The 18,895-nt window shown below is 47.2% G+C and overlaps 1 protein-coding gene across 6 annotated transcripts in view; it reads right to left on the reverse strand.

Annotated features, from left to right (window-relative positions):
- Nucleotides 1–18,895, reverse strand: part of kat80 (katanin 80) — a 319,028-nt gene that overhangs the window by 120,286 nt on the left and 179,847 nt on the right. The gene's annotated exons all lie outside the window — the stretch shown is intronic.

Raw genomic sequence — 18,895 nt, forward strand, 5'->3', positions numbered from 1 at the left:
TGTGTGTGTGTGTGTGTGTGTGTGTGTGTGTGTGTGTGTGTGTGTGTGTGTGTGTGTGTGTGTGTGTGTGTGTGTGTGTGTGTGAGCGCGCGCGCGCAGATTCGGGATCATTCCTTCTAAGATTTTCCAAGTGTAGATTATGATGTATGTCTCTCGCCTGTGCTCCAGCGAGTACAAGTCAAGTTCTTCCAAGCGTTCCCAGTAGTTGAGGTGTTTGATAGAACTTATATGTGCAGTAAAGGATCTCTGTACACTCTCTAGATCTGCAATTTCACCTGCTTTGAATGGAGATGTTAGTGTACAGCAGTATTCCAGCCTAGAGAGAACAATTGATGTGAAAAGAATCATCAATGGCTTGGCATATCTTGAAATGAACGTTCTCATTATCCATCCTATCATTTTCTTTGCAGAAGTGATCATGGCACTGTTGTGATCTTTGAAAGCGAGATCTTCAAACATTACCACTCCTGGCCTGGCCCTGGACCTGGACCTGGACCAGGCTGGACTGGTGCTTGTCTAGTCAACCAGGCTGTGGCAAGAGATGAGGAGGACGGGTGTGGAGGTAAGGAGAGGGAGAGAGGGACGAGGTAAGGAGGGGAAAGGAGCGACGAAGGAAGCATTATGGAGGGAAGAAGGGGGGACAGTTTTATCCACTTTACTCATGGTTGTATAGTGTCATAACTGCCAACTGCTTCCCCTTGATCACACCGGCAAACTTGAAGAAATACTTTCTAACATCTTTGGGTGCGTGCGTAAGAACTCGCTGGTGTTCGAAGGGGTCAAATCTCAGCACCTGGTCCCACCTTTAGCAATTAAGGATGATCATCTCTACACCTGAAACTGAGAAACCTGCCTTCACTTCCTTATTCAGCTCGTCCCGCTTTATCACCCCCTCCCCTCATCCAGTTCTTTGAATTTCATTTCTTCCCTATCATAACAATCCCTTAAAAGTATTTCCTACATCGTAATCATCGTAATCCTTAGGTACTGTTCCCTCAAGGATTATCTTCAGCTCCTTTAGCCTCGCAATATAATGTAACCACCTAAACTCTACAAGTTCACATCTAGATTAACCCCAAACCTTGACGTTACTAGACATGTTTGATTAGATGTGAGCTTCATGTTGGCGGTGCTGCCAATTCTTAAGATCTGTCTGATACATAACAAGTATAAGTGTCCTAAATGGTTTGTTATTGTGGTTCCTGAAGTCAATTCTTCAATTCGCTAACATCAAAAGCCTACTAGTGGTTTCTTTATATATTTGGTTCTCTCTCCGTCGCTGATTCGCATGCCTTTGAACTAATTTGTGTTGAAATCTACCAGCCAATTGTTTGAGCATCCTTTCACCTTTCCAGTTCTTCCTGCAGCTGATGTTTGTTTTCTAACATTCTTAATCTTATCATCGTTCCAATGGCAATGATACACAGAATTCAAATTCCCTCTAACACTCACGAAATCGTAATAACACGCTTATAAACAAACCAAGGAACGATGGGGATTGATCCCATGGCGAGTGAGTCATAAAACTCTAGGCCAGTGCGTAAGCCTGGAGTTGGGATTTGAACCTGGGGTTCAAATCCCACCCATTCCGTGGTTTGTTGCCGTCTAACAGATTGTTCATGTACAGACCAGAGCAGAGGTCTCATTACTGATCATTGCTGGACCACCAACTGTTAACATTCCAGTTCCCAATACTTGCTTTGGTACTTCATAATCTGTCTTAAGGTACTTCTTGATGCACTTTTCACTTTATGTCTATACATTTTCCTCCAATGCATTCACTTTTCTGTTGCACTTGTTCTATCACAAAATTTTGATCCTGAATTTTTGTCTTCCAAAACCTGTGTTGGTTTTCTCTTACGAAGCTCCTCTTTAAAATCGACACAAATCTTTTTTCAATTATCTTTTCCAATACTTTTAGAAATATGGAAGGCAGCAGCGGCTTACCTGTGCCTCTGCTTGTATACAGTGACCACGCTTGTAGTTTACTACTTGTTTGATACTTTCCTTCTTCTAGTGACTAGCTACAGTTCGTAATGTGCTGCTCCCCAGAAATGTACAGTCAGTATCTATAACTTTTGATGTAATCATCTATCCCAGTAGCAGCTTCACTTTCTCCTTACACATGAATATGATCCAAGGTGGCTCGTGGCCTGGTAGGGAAAGTTCTCGCTTCACACGCTCAGGTGTTCAGGATCGATTCCCAGCAAGGGTGAAAACATTGGGCGCTTTTCCTTACACCTGTTGCCCCTGTTCACCCATCAGTAAAATGGGTACCTGGGTGTTAGTCAACTGGTGTGGGTCGCATCCTGGGACAAAACTGACCTAATTTGCGGGAAATGCTCTGCATAACAAGCGGCTTTCTATATAATAGTATGTCACAGATGTCAGCTAGGCCAGTATACCTTGTATACGTACTTGTATACCTGGAGAGGGTTTGGAGGGTCAACGCCCCCGCGGCCCGGTCTGTGACCAGGCCTCATGGTGGATGAGGGCCTGATCAACCAGGCTGTTACTGTTGGCCGCAAGCAACCCGACGTATGAACCAGAGACCGGCTGATCAAGTATTGACTTTAGGTGCCTGTCCAGTGCCTTCTTGAAGACAGCCAAATAAAGATATTATTTAATTACCAGTTCACCAAGATGTGCTAGATGCACCTCCTGGACCCGCCTCTTAACTATTTCACTGGTTCAGATAATTCCTATCCTTCATAGTGCAAGGTCGAGGGATATGTAGGTTCAGGTTCAGAGTCAGGACAGTGTTAATCCAGCACTGATACTTCCTGTCTTTACTTCCCGTCTCAGTCTTGGCTGACTTCCTCTATGTTACTCAGTATTATTTACGCGTGAATTAAATACCACCACAATTTTCGGTCCAAATTATGCAAAAAAAAAGTAAAAGCACCAAAATTTATCTTAAGTGTTCTTAAGGTCCATTCAGCTTTATTAAAATATACTGAGAGAGGGAGAGAATTTGTGTAAAGGTTCGTGCCTCAGTCCGTATGTGGGAGTAAGGGAAAGGTGGTGGTGGTGCTGGGTGGTGGTGCTGCTGGGTGGTGGTGGTGCTGGGTGGTGGTGGTGGTGCTGCTGCTGGATGGTGGTGGTGCTGGGTGGTGGTGGTGGTGGTGCTGGGTGGTGGTGGTGGTGCTGCTGGGTGGTGGTGCTGCTGGATGGTGGTGGTGGTGCTGCTGGATGGTGGTGGTGCTGGGTGGTGGTGGTGGTGCTGCTGCTGGATGGTGGTGGTGGTGCTGCTGGATGGTGGTGGTGCTGGGTAGTGGTGGTGGTGGTGGTGCTGGGTAGTGGTGGTGGTGCTGGGTGGTGGTGGTGGTGGTGCTGGGTAGTGGTGGTGGTGGTGCAGGGTAGTGGTGGTGGTGGTGCAGGGTAGTGGTGGTGGTGGTGCAGGGTAGTGGTGGTGGTGGTGGTGATGGTGGTGGTGCTGCTGCTGCTGCTGGATGGTGGTGCCAGGTAATGGTGGAGGTTCTGGGTGGTGGTGGTGGTGGTGGTGGTGGTGGTGGTGGGTGGTGGGTGGTGCTGGGTCGTGGTGGTGGTGGGTGGTGCTGGGTGGTGGTGGTGTTGCAGGGTAGTGGTGATGGTGGTGCTGGGTGATGGTGGTGGGGTGGTGCTGGGTGATGGTGGTGGGGTGGTGCTGCCGCTGCTGCTGCTGGATGGTGGTGCCAGGTAATGGTGGAGGTTCTGGGTGGTGGTGGTGGGTGGTGCCGGGTAGTGGTGCTGGGTAGTGGTGGTGGTGACCAGACAACACATACGCACACATCCCTTCACAATACACTGACGTCACCACTACCACCACCCACATACAAGTTGCAGAAACCAATACGAAAGTCCAAGAAAACCAGCAACAGCAGCAACAACAACAACGCGAGAAGTCACAATAGCAAGAACACCAGAACCCCCGACAACAACAACAGCAGCAGCAGCAGCAGCAGCAGTAGGAGAGGGGGAAGACCCCACCTATCCAGGTGTGCAACCATGTGATCCTTTCCCTACTCCAACTGCCCCTCCCTAATCAACAGCCTCCCCCCCCTCTCCTTACCTCTAGTGACCTACCCTCTAGGCTGCCCAGTGTGGGCGGCACCCACGCCCTTGTGGGCGCGGCTCCCGTGGCCCGCCCACACACTCATGACCAATAGTACAAGAATGTGCAGCAAACTTAGCATTGCTGGTCTGGGTGACGCTGCTGAGGCTTCAAGAGATACAAAGACTTCAAAATACACAACTAAGGTTTCAAAACTTACAATCGAGGATTCAAAAGATACACAGCTGAGGTTTCAAAAGGTACAATAGTGAGATTTCAAAAGGTACAATAGTGAGGTTTCAAAAGGTACAATAGTGAGGTTTCAAAATATACAATACTGAGGTTTCAAAATATACAATAGTGAGGTTTCAAAAGATACAATAGTGAGGTTTCAAAAGATACAATCGTGAGGTTTCAAAAGATACAATAGTGAAGTTTCAAAAGATACAATAGTGAGGTTTCAAAAGATACAATAGTGAGGTTTCAAAAGATACAATAGTGAGGTTTCAAAAGATACAATAGTGAGGTTTCAAAAGATACAATAGTGAGGTTTCAAAAGATACAATAGTGAAGTTTCAAAAGATACAATAGTGAGGTTTCAAAAGATACAATAGTGAGGTTTCAAAAGATACAATAGTGAAGTTTCAAAAGATAAAATAGTGAGGTTTCAAAAGATACAATAGTGAGGTTTCAAAAGATACACATCTGTTTGACAAGCTACACAATTCAAGTTTCAAAATGTAAACTACTGCAGACATTACAGTATGTTTCAAAGTTCTTAGTAAGAAAAACTATATAAAGCAAACTTTGAAGACGTATAAGGTATTGTAAGACACAATATCAACTGCAACTGATAAAACTGTAAATAATGCAATCATTCCCAATGTCAAAAACAGAGAACGGGAGAATTGCGTGACGGGATTACTCAAGCCATTCAACACGCTTTTTATTCAGTGAATATCACTAGGAAATTGATAATGCAAGGCAACGAAGATAAAATGCATTACAGAACAATGAGCAGAGAACATTACTGAGTTGCACTGATTGCAAGGCAAACTTTAATCATTACATCAATATATACACATAAAACTTTTACCAAGGTTAAAATTTGTCAAATGTCCCTTGATTATATTTGTTGCAATGCATTGTTTTGACTCGAGCATTGTATTGAGGAGATTATACCGTGTAGGGAAGAACCGTGAGATCATGTACATATATTCAGGAGTGTATTTTCCTTGTAGAGACTGGCGTCATGTGCGCGGACTTCCCTCTCCTCCTCCAACCCCCCTTCCCATTAAGATATCCTCATTGTGTCACTCAAGCCTCCCAGCTCTGGCTGAAAGATAACACTGAAATCCATCCCGTTTAATGGAGCATGTCTGGGAAACATAGCTAGCTTTTGTTCCCACTATGTAGCTATCTTAAAAAATAGAGTAGCGGTACACTGCTAAAGTATCTAACTTTGCTAAATAAAAAATCCAAGTACACCTTTGATTTCCTAACACATTTACGTGCGTCACTTCGTGAACGATTTACCCAAGAACGAGTTGCACAACCCCTCCTCCCCCAAACACACGTCAAAGAAACATTAGAAAGTACATTTTAAAGTTTGAGAGAGTTGAGTAGTAGTAGTAGTAGTAGTAGTAGTAGTAGTACTAGTAGTAGTAGTAGTAATACGCCCGTCTTGTCCCGGCCTTGCAATGTCTTACCTTGTGCCTCCCCGTGCAGTTGAACTCGCTTGCCCAGCCCACGTCGGCCAGCATTAAACACCCTGTATCACTATCTGCCTAGCAACTGGGTCAAGCCCTGATTCTATCCCTCTTACTAAAGTCTTTCCTGTCACCCACCTATTCTACCACTATTCCCACTTCAACGCTCATCCGACAGGATCTACCTCTCTTAGTCTAGTCTAGCGTCCCGGCTCGGGTCTTTTTTCCAGTTGGTGACCCGGTGTTGACCCACAGCTGACTAAGATGGACTAGACGAACGAGTGGTGGAGGCAAGTGCTATACACAGCTACAAGAGTAGTTGTAACTCTACTCCAGAAGCCGAGAATAAGTAGTTTCAACCACGAGAAGTTCAGGCGGGACCAGAAGCAATGAATGGATCCCCTGCAACCATAACCAGCACACTTATTACATACCCACCCTCCACACAGCAGCGGGGGAACACACCCACCCTCCACACAGCAGCGGGGGAACACACCCACCCTCTACACACCAGTGGGGGAACACACCCACCCTCCACACAGCAGCGGGGGAACACACCCACCCTCTACACACCAGTGGGGGAACACACCCACCTTCTACACAGCAGTGGGGGAACACACCCTCCACACAGCAGTGGGGGAACACACCCACCCTCTACACAGCAGTGGGGGAACACACCCACCCTCCACACAGCAGTGGGGGAACACACCCACCGTCCACACAGCAGCGGGGGAACACACCCACCCTCCACACAGCAGCGGGGGAACACACCCACCCTCCACACAGCAGCGGGGGAACACACCCACCCTCCACACAGCAGTGGGGGAACACACCCACCCTCCACACAGCAGCGGGGGAACACACCCACCCTCCACACAGCAGCGGGGGAACACACCCACCCTCCACACAGCAGCGGGGGAACACACCCACCCTCCACACAGCAGCGGGGGAACACACCCACCCTCCACACAGCAGCGGGGGAACACACCCACCCTCCACACAGCAGCGGGGGAACACACCCACCCTCCACACAGCAGCGGGGGAACACACCCACCCTCCACACAGCAGCGGGGGAACACGCCCACCCTCCACACAGCAGCGGGGGAACACACCCACCCTCCACACAGCAGCGGGGGAACACACCCACCCTCCACACAGCAGCGGGGGAACACACCCACCCTCCACACAGCAGCGGGGGAACACACCCACCCTCCACACAGCAGCAGGGGAACACACCCACCCTCCACACAGCAGCGGGGGAACACACCCACCCTCCACACAGCAGCGGGGAACACACCCACCCTCCACACAGCAGTGGGGGAACACACCCACCCTCCACACAGCAGTGGGGGAACACACCCACCCTCCACACACCAGTGGGGGAACACACCCACCCTCCACACAGCAGCGGGGAAACACACCCACCCTCCACACAGCAGCGGGGGAACACACTCACCCTCCACACAGTAGCGGGGGAACACACTCACCCTCCACACAGCAGTGGGGGAACACACCCACCCTCCACACAGCAGTGGGGGAACATACCCACCCTCCACACAGCAGCGGGGGAACACACCCACCCTCCACACAGCAGCGGGGGAACACACCCACCCTCCACACAGCAGCGGGGGAACACACCCACCCTCCACACAGCAGCGGGGGAACACACCCACCCTCCACACAGCAGCGGGGGAACACACCCACCGTCCACACAGCAGTGGGGGAACACACCCACCCTCCACACAGCAGCGGGGGAACACACCCACCCTCCACACAGCAGTGGGGGAACACACACACCCTCCACACAGCAGCGGGGGAACACACTCACCCTCCACACAGCAGTGGGGGAACACACCCACCCTCCACACAGCAGCCGGGAACACACCCACCCTCCACACAGCAGCAGGGGAACACACCCACCCTCCACACAGCAGTAGGGGAACACACCCACCCTCCACACAGCAGCGGGGGAACACACCCACCCTCCACACAGCAGTGGGGGAACACACTCACCCTCCACACAGCAGCGGGGGAACACACTCACCCTCCACACAGCAGTGGGGGAACACACCCACCCTCCACACAGCAGCGGGGAACACACCCACCCTCCACACAGCAGCGGGGGAACACACCCACCCTCAACACAGCAGCGGGGGAACACACCCACCCTCCAAACAGCAGCGGGGAACACACCCACCCTCCACACAGCAGCGGGGGAACACACCCACCCTCCACACAGCAGCGGGGAACACACCCACCCTCCACACAGCAGCGGGGGAACACACCCACCCTCCACACAGCAGCGGGGGAACACACCCACCCTCAACACAGCAGCGGGGGAACACACCCATCCTCCACACAGCAGTGGGGGAACACACCCACCCTCCACACAGCAGCGGGGGAACACACCCACCGTCCACACAGCAGCGGGGGAACACACCCACCCTCCACACAGCAGCGGGGGAACACACCCACCGTCCACACAGCAGTGGGGGAACACACCCACCCTCCACACAGCAGCGGGGGAACACACCCACCCTCCACACAGCAGTGGGGGAACACACTCACCCTCCACACAGCAGCGGGGGAACACACTCACCCTCCACACAGCAGTGGGGGAACACACCCACCCTCCACACAGCAGCCGGGAACACACCCACCCTCCACACAGCAGCAGGGGAACCCACCCACCCTCCACACAGCAGCGGGGGAACACACCCACCCTCCACACAGCAGCGGGGGAACACACCCACCCTCCACACAGCAGTGGGGGAACACATTCACCCTCCACACAGCAGCGGGGGAACACACTCACCCTCCACACAACAGTGGGGGAACACACCCACCCTCCACACAGCAGCGGGGAATACACCCACCCTCCCCACAGCAGCGGGGGAACACACCCCCCCTCCACACAGCAGTGGGGGAACACATTCACCCTCCACACAGCAGCGGGGGAACACACTCACCCTCCACACAACAGTGGGGGAACACACCCACCCTCCACACAGCAGCGGGGAATACACCCACCCTCCACACAGCAGCGGGGGAACACACCCACCCTCCACACAGCAGTGGGGGAACACACCCACCCTCCACACAGCAGCGGGGAACACACCCACCCTCCACACAGCAGCGGGGGAACACCCCCACCCGCCACACAGCAGCGGGGAACACACCCACCCTCCACACAGCAGCGGGGGAACACACCCACCCTCCACACAGCAGCGGGGGAACACACCCACCCTCAACACAGCAGCGGGGGAACACACCCACCCTCCACACAGCAGTGGGGGAACACTCCCACCCTCCACACAGCAGCGGGGAACACACCCACCCTCCACACAGCAGCGGGGGAACACACCCACCCTCCACACACCAGCGGGGGAACACACCCACCCTCCACACAGCAGCGGGGGAACACTTCACCAGTCTCAGCATAACTTAAACTGGTAAGCCAGGGAAAGTCCTCGGTCAGATTACCAAAAGCTCCAGCTGCGGGTCATCATATGAGTAAGACCCGAGTTAGGAAACACTTGTCCTGTTTACTGACAAACCTTACCCAAGTCTCAGCCTGGAAGAAAATCATCTCCGCATTATTTATATCAAAATAAATGAAGCATCATACGCTAGTATCCCAAGAAATAAAAAAAAAAAAAAAAAGGTTTCTCTCAAGGAATAATTTTGAAGATATGAAAACGAATATATTGTGTTTATAATTATTTTGTAAAAGTTGCAGAGGGTACAAGGAGGTGAGATATAAAAATGCACCGTTGCAGGACAGTGAAGCCTGGACACTAATATTTAGGACGGAATAAATTGGTTTAATACGTGTTGTAAACCTGTGGAAAATAACATGCAAATGACGTCACTACACGTGTTTAACAGTACTTCTAAGAAAACTTTCAAATATTAGAATGACATCTGTAATATCAGTGTAGAATGACGTCCGTCCTATCAGTAGAATGACATCAGTACTGTAAGTGTAAAATGACGCCCGTAGTATCATTAGAATGACGTTAGTATTATCATTGTAAAGGACATCAGTACCATCATTGTAGAAGGACATCAGTACCATCATTGTAAAGGACATCAGTACCATCATTGTAGAAGGACATCAGTACCATCATTGTAAAGGACATCAGTACCATCATTGTAAAGGACATCAGTACAGGACATCAATACCATCACTGTAGAAGGACATCAGTACCATCATTGTAAAGGACATCAGTACCATTATTGTAGAAGGACATCAGTACCATCATTGTAGAAGGACATCAGTACCATCATTGTAGAAGGACATCAGTACCATCATTGTAGGACATCAGTACCATCATTGTAGAATGACGTGGGTACTATCAGTGTAGTGTTTTATAACTTGCTATCTCCATGGAGCAGTACTATCACACCATACCAAACTATATCAGAATGAGGATATCTAAACCTTGTGCTGGAGTTTTTTACTTAAATTGCTGATAAATATAGAACTGCTTAAGTTAGGGTCTGGGAGCACACTGCACCTGCAATCTATCAGTGACTTCCTTGAAGTCCACTTGGATTACCTGTCTTTTGTCCACACACTAGGGCTTCAGGTTGAAGGCCTGATCAATCAGGCTTTTGGTACTATCAGCAGGTACTCCAAAGTAGGCGGTCTTAGGTGTGACATTCATGAAACATTCCAGTGGGCTGTCAACCTTTAGTGTATTGAGCGGTTCACTGAACACACAGTCGTAATGTGTCTAAGTATTTCGTTTATTTCTTTGTTGTCACTGGCGAAAGTTCCTCTCCATTAAGCAAGCAGGTTGGCACAGACGTGGGTTGCCCAGTTTTTCCCCAACTGGCGAAACACTCGCCAAAATACCGACAATTTTTTTTTTTTGTAAAACACATTGCAAAACTGTTAAAAATTTATATTTGATCAGTCACATATAATAAATACTGACACACTGGCAGTTGGATGGAAAACTGAACAAGTTGTCAGCTCTCAATAACTGCAGAACTTGTAACCAGAGTTCTGCATTTATCTAAAATACACGGGTCACTGTATAAAAAAAATGATCATTTAGAAGTAACCTATTACGAAGTTTGTATAATATTAAAAAAAAGCATTCCCCCCCCCCATTTTTATATATATTTTTTTTAAATAAAAAATATTCTACCAACCCCGTAAGCAAGGGACCTATAATAATGTGATAAATGATTAAAACCGACAAGTTGAAGAGCTGAGACACTTATGCAACATATGGGAATCTTTACTGACGAAACGTTTCGCCACACAGTGGCTTCATCAGTCCAATACAAATCAGAAGGGAGTAAGGAGAGGAGGAGTTTGAGGTAATCAGTCTCTCAGCCTGGAGTCCGTGTGTTCAGTCCATCGATGGACTGATTACCTCAAAATCCTCCTCTCCTTACACCTTTCTGGTTTGTATTGGACTGATGAAGCCACTGTGTGGCGAAACGTTTCTTCAATAAGGATTCCCATATGTTGCATAAGTGTCTCAATCTTCACCTATAATAATAATCAGGGATTTTTTTTCCCTTTAATTTCATTTCTGCTAAAGGAGCGTCGTTCCACTTCAAACACTAAGTCCACACAAGTGTGGGACATGAACTGAGCACGTTAAAGCAGCATTTAAGATAAATTTTGTTAATGCTGCTTGCTTTTAGGGCACTGCAACGATTAATGTGGGGGAGAGAGAGAGAGAGAGAGAGAGAGAGAGAGAGAGAGAGAGAGAGAGAGAGAGAGAGAGAGAGAGAGAGAGAGAGAGAGAGAGAGAGAGAGAGAGAGAGAGCGTCGTCTGTGTGTATGCTTCCTGGGTTTTATTGTTGTGGTTTTGATCCAAGAGCCACTAGGTTTGTGATCTGTCCTGGAAGGTTCTAAGGTGGCTATAGGTAGTATCGTCTTGTTATTCTTCTCTGCTTATGTAAAAATCTTCTCCGGTCATCTGAATACCCTAGAAAACTTTCAAACTATGATCAAACTCAAGAGGCCAATAAGCCAATACCTGCACACACACACACACACACACACACACACACACACACACACACACACACACACACACACACACACACACACAATCGACATGTGCCTAGGACAAAATGGTAACTAACCCACACACACACACACACACACACACACACACACACACAGGTGAGAAAGTACGTACTCAAGAAATTATACCCTAAATATCACATCGCTGAGGTGATACTTATGAAAAAGTGATGAGAGATCAGAGGTACCAATACGTCTTCAACATGCTGCAAATATGATCAGGAAAGTGACTAATAACGTGCACGTTAGGCTCTTAAGAGTACGCAGCGTTTACATGGAACCCGCACCATCTCAAGCTTATAAAACAGCTCCATAAGCTCCAAATGTTTGCAAGGAGATAGGTTTCAGAACTGAGAGGCATGAACTACGCGTAGAGATTTTAGGAACTCAACCTATCAGCACTAGATGAGAACAGATTCAAAGATCTGGCCATGACAATGAAAATACTCAAGGGATTAGACAGAAAGGATAGGGACCTGGTGTTCCGGAATCAAGGAGCCGCCACCTGGAAAAATAACTCACAGTTGAGCCACAGGAACGTTAAGAACGAATTAGAAGAGGTGACGTAGGCAAACACCGTACATAGTTTCAAGAGTAGTTATAACAGAGTCATGGAGGCCAGGAATCAGTAAACCTGAACGATATTAATGAAAATCCGAGGCCAGGAGCCATTGCAAGTACATTTAGGTTAAACATACATACACAAATGCATGCACGCGCGCACCTAAGCATGCGCATTCTCACATGTAACTACTTAATCACAGACCTGCTATGAACCCAACCATAGTTCAAGTAGCAAGACAATGTCACTGAGGAAGTAGATAATCACTCCTTCAAAATTAACTACTTACCGTACAATGAAACAATTGCACAAAGTTAAGGGTAATTGCCCCACCAACCTAAATTAACTGCTTACCGTACATGTATCTGTTTTCTCTTATCTGTTAATTGCTCCGGGATAATCCCCCCCCCCTCCTGGTGACCCGGTCTCAGGCCAGTCCTCCTGAATTGGTAAGGCAATGTATCAGGATTAGGAATTATTTTGAAACTCACGGGAAACTACAAATAAATGTATAGTGAATGCAAGAAGTTTGTAAGATTTACCATTTACCTGTCATCTTAATAATTTATTAACTTGCATGTACACAAATACCATCACCACTGTATACCGAGAATGTATCTGTACCGTTTCAGAATAGAAGAATGAACGTAGACTTGAACCATATTTCATGTGTGTGGCAAGCTCACCGCTGTGTACCATTCACCCACAGAGGTCACTGTAACGTCTTAAGATTATCCGGAGGCTTCTTCAAGATGCTCCATCCCTTACTTACAATCATCAAATTACCTTTAATCCGTATACTTAAAATACTAAGATTATTTATAAATATATAATGCTAAATAAACAAACATTTACAAGGCACTCTCTAACTATACTTAGAACTCCACACACACACACACACACACACACACACACACACACACAACACACACACACACAACACACACAACACACACACACACACAACACACACACACACACCACACACAACACACACAAACACACACCACAAACAACACACACAAACACACACCACAAACACACACACACACAACACACACCACAAACACACACATACAACACACACAACACACATACAACACACACATACAACACACACATACAACACACACACATACAACACACACATACAACACACACATACAACACACACATACAACACACACATACAACACACACATACAACACACACATACAACACACGCGCGAGATACGTAGTTACAATCAAATGTCTCCGAGACTTCGTAACCAAGGCCGTCTAACCATACATAGCTTCTGACCTTCCTTTCTATGACTATTCAAGTTCCGACATTATCACTTTTCACCAAAATTCGCTAAATTTGACAAACACAGCAGCTAAACCACGAGGCTTAAGCTTATAAATTTACTGAAAAGGGGAGAAGGAAGGACTGGAAAAGGAGGGGGTGAATAGGAAGGGGGCTGTTACGAATTGTGTTGGTTGAGGTAAGGGTGGGAGAGAGGGTAAGATGGGGAAGAGAAGGGAGAGAAGCTAAGAGAAACGAAGGGGGATAAAAGAGCGAAAGGAAAGTGATAAGATTTTAATAAGACAAATAAGAACAACTCCACGAGACGGTCAAACCAAAGATTTAAAACCAGTTAAGAAATTAAAACATGGAGAAACACAAAATGGCAAAGTTTAAAGTCATGAAATTAAGCATGTCAGACGAGAGCCTGGAGATGATTCTAGTGTGTATGTGGAAGGAGAAGGGGCAGGGTGGTTGAGTGGTCAATGTATCTCTGACCACGGTGGTTGAGTGGTCAGTGTATCTCTGACCACGGTGGTTGAGTGGTCAGTGTATCTGACCATGGTGGATGAGTGGTCCAGTGTATCTCTGACCACGGTGGATGAGTGGTCCAGTGTATCTCTGACCACGGTGGTTGAGTGGTCAGTGTATCTGACCATGGTGGATGAGTGGTCCAGTGTATCTCTGACCACGGTGGATGAGTGGTCCAGTGTATCTCTGACCACGGTGGATGAGTGGTCCAGTGTATCTCTGACCACGGTGGATGAGTGGTCCAGTGTATCTCTGACCACGGTGGATGAGTGGTCCAGTGTATCTCTGACCACGGTGGATGAGTGGTCCAGTGTATCTCTGACCACGGTGGTTGAGTGGTCAGTGTATATCTGACCACGGTGGATGAGTGGTCAGTGTATCTCTGACCACGGTGGTTGAGTGGTCAGTGTATCTCTGACCACGGTGGTTGAGTGGTCAGTGTATCTCTGACCATGGTGGTTGAGTGGTCAGTGTATCTCTGACCACGGTGGTTGAGTGGTCAGTGTATCTCTGACCACGGTGGTTGAGTGGTCAGTGTATCTCTGACCACGGTGGTTGGAGTGGTCAGTGTATCTCTGACCACGGTGGTTGAGTGGTCAGTGTATCTCTGACCATGGTGGTTGAGTGGTCAGTGTATCTCTGACCACGGTGGTTGAGTGGTCAGTGTATCTCTGACCACGGTGGTTGAGTGGTCAGTGTATCTCTGACCACGGTGGTTGGAGTGGTCAGTGTATCTCTGACCACGGTGGTTGAGTGGTCAGTGTATCTCTGACCACGGTGGTTGAGTGGTCAGTGCATCTCTGACCACGGTGGTTGAGTGGTCAGTGTATCTCTGACCATGGTGGTCGAGTGGTCAGTGTATCTCTGACCACGGTGGTTGAGTGGTCAGTGTATCTCTGACCACGGTGGATGAGTGGTCCAGTGTATCTCTGACCACGGTGGTTGAGTGGTCCAGTGTATCTCTGACCACGGTGGTTGAGTGGTCCAGTGTATCTCTGACCACGGTGGTTGAGTGGTCAGTGTATCTCTGACCACGGTGGTTGAGTGGTCAGTGTATCGTCCTAGTAAGCCAGAAGCCCGAGGCTCTAGCCTCCATGATTTGAACACTGGTAACCTTCCAATCATTTCCACACCGGCTGGTAACAAAAACAGCATGAAACCGGTTCGCCAGTACCCAGTCACGCGAAGGGGAATACGTGGATCTCAATTACTGTCATAACTGCAGGTGAAGACAAGATAACAAGTGACTAGAAGACACATCGACAAGTGAAGATAACAGGAGAGACCCGTGGCTCGATTGGTAGCCCAGTCAGCTTGCATACTGAGAGTCCGTGGTTCAATCCCCGGTACTACTGTGGGTCGCATCCCAGGGGGATGGTAGTATACTGGTACCTTAGATATGGCTAGGCTTTGAAATGAGCTAAGGTAGGATAATTAGTTTGTTAAATTGATTTGTGTAAAGCAAAAAAAGGGAGACAACAGAACAATGGCAGGCGAAGATACGGTAACAGGAGACTTGAGCAACGGCAAGATCAATTCGATCGAGTGAAAGATGAAGGCAAGAATAAAAAGAAAGATGAAGGCAAGAATAAAAAGAAAAAAATCAGAAAGGAAGACGAGTGCGGTAGGTAGTAGGTGCGTGTAGCAACAGGTGAGGACAATTATTATGTTGCAGGTGAGTCAGCATGACCGCGGGCTGCAACACGTTGACCAAGTGCTCCAGCATGTCCGCTATTGCTCCACCACTACCACCAATACTCTAAATCTAATACATCACCACCACCATGTTAGTGACGCTACTGTCCACACAAATGCCCACTGGTCTCGGTACTACATTTACTAGTCTACTTACCTACTCACCTGACTATTTACCTATCTACTTGCATGACAGTCTACTTGCCTGATAATTGAACTATATCTTAGTCTACTGACTTGCATGATTGTACGTATTTCCCAGTGTACCTATCTACCTGTATGTCAGTTTACCTATTTTCTAGTGTACCTATACCTGCACACTACCTATTTCCCAGTGTACATATGTGCCTGCATGACAGTTTATCTGTCCTAGTGTACCTACCTACCTGCATGACAGTTTACAAATTTCCCAGTGTAACCCTCTGCCTGTTGGCTTTCTAAACCATTACATCACAACTTGATGCTTGCATGACAGTTTACATATTTCCCAGTGTAACTGTCTACTTGCATGACAACTGACCAATGTGTCACACAAAAGTCTCCTCTAGTGTCAAATATTAACTCAGACGCCGGGTGCACCAGCGCTATGACTGTAGTGGGTGACTCACCTATCCCTCCCATCTCCCCTCCACCCATTCTCCACCACTTCTTTTCCCCTCACCCCATTCTCATTATTTCAGTCTATAATAGCTTAGATACATTCCTCTTAAAGTTTATTTACTGGGTACAGTACAACACGGTGTTCAGGAATGGCAAAAAAAAAAAAAAAAAAAAAAAAAAAAAAAAAAAAAAAAAAAAAAAAGAGCAGTGGAGCAGGCCTACTGGCCCATTTACGCAGGTCGAACTCGAGCTGACAAACACTTGTAAATCTTCCTGTGACGATAGTGTTAACACATCTGATATAAACAATACAATTAAACAAGGGTTCAAATTTATAAACAACAATTCGAAGATGCTAGATAACATACTGTGTTCCAAGTCTCTCATAGACACCAAGATCACCCTAACCCTCCGTGGAAGTATTTATAAGAGTGCTGAATTGAACGTTGCGCACATAGTCACAAAGACACCGTGCTGATAGACTTGTCGAAGTGTAAGAAATAAGTGAAATCTGGTCAGAAGTGATCAAGGTCCCAGTACCGAAGCGTTTTCTGATAAATATGTCCTAGTGTTTGTTTACGTGTCTTTTCAAACCATAAACCTGAATGCGTTTGGGAAAAAAATGGACAAATACATGGGTGGGAACGGGTGGTTTTTGATAAGAGACTTGCCTCGTATGGGCCAGTAGGCCTGCTGCAGTGTTCTTCCATTCCCATGTTATTAACTCCTGGCCTTCTACACTGCAAACTAAACTACAATGCTTAGGATACTAAATTTAACGTATGACAGTGAGCTAGGCTACTGCATTATTACTGATTCAAAGTCGCCACTAAATTTGGATGGCCACAAGCCACAGGTGTTGCCATGTCAAGACACGGGTGTAGCCATGTCAAGACACGGGTGTGACCATGTCAAGACGCAGATGTGGCACATCAAGACACCTCCACATCTAAGAAAATGCCTCAGACGTGCTGCTCTTAAGATGCTAGTGGGCGACCTCAGTGACTTGCGTCTCGGGTGTGGGCGTGGGCGTGAACGGAAACCAGGTGAACAAGGACGGAATGTGGCCACACCTGCCGGTCTCACCTGCCGTTTGCGACGCCATCCCCAGGGGGCAAGGATAGCAGGTGGGAGGACACAGGGGGCAAGGTGAGCAGGTGGGAGGACCCAGGGGACATGGTGAACAGGTGGGAGGACCCAGGAGGCAAGGAGAGGATGTGGGAGGACGAAGGTAAGAGACAGCAAAGAAACTAAACCTTTCTTATTTACAAAACATATTGATACGCAGCCTAAAATACTGCAGCATCACTACTGTGCTCCTTCAAGATGCGATAGCAACCAGCAGTTTGTTTTGCAACCAAAAAAAAAAAGTTTTTGCAAATTAATGTAACCAACCTAAAATTTATATAATAATAGTAGCTTAATAACATCCAAGCTCTGTTTAACTTTACTTAATTTAACATTAATACTACACATTAATTTCATATTCAGACTGATTTTCGTTAAAATGCAGATAAGTGACTAAAAGATCTGTTTCTTTGGCAAAACGAGTTTTACCGAATACGCAAAGTCGGAAAACTTTGGCTAAAAAGCACGACATCCACAAAACAAAATTACAAGGTAACGTTACTCTTGCAGTACCATCCAGACCACTGCACGGTCAGGTTATACCTGTAACTGATGGCAGGAAATAATCGCCCCCATACGACCCGGTGTCAGACCAGGCTTGAGCAACATTCTTATAATCTAGTAAGGTCTTTCTCATATATACGATGAGTATAAAGAACAAAGAGGCAAGACACATATGCAACAGTTAGGAATCTTTATTTCGAAATAAAGATACCTAACTGTTGCATGTGTGTCTTACCTGACAACCTGTCGGTATTTTATACCATTTAATGTTCAACAAAGAGGCACAATACTGTGACTGGAACAACGCAACAATAACCCGCGCATAAGAGAGAGGAGCCTATCACGACGTTTCCGTGTGATTTTGTAAATGGTCCAAGTCGGACCGAAACGTCGTCGTAAGCTCCTCTTTCCTAAGTGCGGGTTGTGTATGGGTAAGAGTGGGAACACGGAGGGGAGGGAAAAACGAAGAGTGGAAAAAGGAAGGTAGGAGAGACGGAAACAAACACTTGAGAGGAAAACACGAACAAGGACTCAAGGACATAAGTGTGTGGTGGTGGTGTAGCCTGAGCCATCAATCAAATCATCTTATTCTGCTCTTACTGACAAAAATTATTCTGGTAAAAATAGACTAAAATATTTTTTTTGCCTCAAAGCTTAATAACCTAACCTAGGACCTGCCACGCATGGGCCAGTAGGCCTGCTGCAGTGTTCCTTATGTTCTTAACCCTGCCAACATACTATTAAACCATTCATAAACAATAGTAAACCTGATAAATTAGACACATGTGCAAC

This window comes from Cherax quadricarinatus, chromosome 51 (genome assembly GCF_038502225.1).
Source record: "Cherax quadricarinatus isolate ZL_2023a chromosome 51, ASM3850222v1, whole genome shotgun sequence".
NCBI classification, from domain to species: domain Eukaryota; kingdom Metazoa; phylum Arthropoda; class Malacostraca; order Decapoda; family Parastacidae; genus Cherax; species Cherax quadricarinatus.